This window comes from Chrysochloris asiatica, unplaced genomic scaffold (assembly GCF_000296735.1).
Source record: "Chrysochloris asiatica unplaced genomic scaffold, ChrAsi1.0 scaffold00217, whole genome shotgun sequence".
NCBI classification, from domain to species: domain Eukaryota; kingdom Metazoa; phylum Chordata; class Mammalia; order Afrosoricida; family Chrysochloridae; genus Chrysochloris; species Chrysochloris asiatica.
Window position 1 is genome coordinate 2736110 of NW_006408735.1, and position 475 is coordinate 2736584.

Sequence of the window (475 nt, forward strand, 5' to 3'; positions counted from 1 at the left end):
GGCTCAACGTCACTTAACAACAATATTAAATGGTCTCATAGTGTCGAGAGCTGAGATTTTATTTCAGTCTAAATAAGTTAGCTCATTGTGTTGATACTGTTTCATGCATCAGCTTCCTTTGCCCTCAAATTCTATGGTTTCAAGCAATGTGGAGGGACACAGAAAGATGTTATGCACACAAAGAGTTTATATAACAGCTGAGGGATCCTAAGCTTGAGAGATCACTCCTTCTATACTAAGTAGTTGTTGATAAGTGCCGTCCAGTCTGTTTAGACTCATCGTGACCTTGTATAGGGTTTCCTAAGAGAAGCTGGTCAGTTTGAACTGCTGACCTTGTGGTTCAAATCAACCTTACTGTCTAGTGCTTATCCTATAGCACTACAGCAAAACCCCATTGTTGTTGTGAAGTGCCGTTGAGTTGGTTCCACCCCATAGCGACCCTGTATAGGTTTTCTGAGGTGCAACTAAGCAGTAA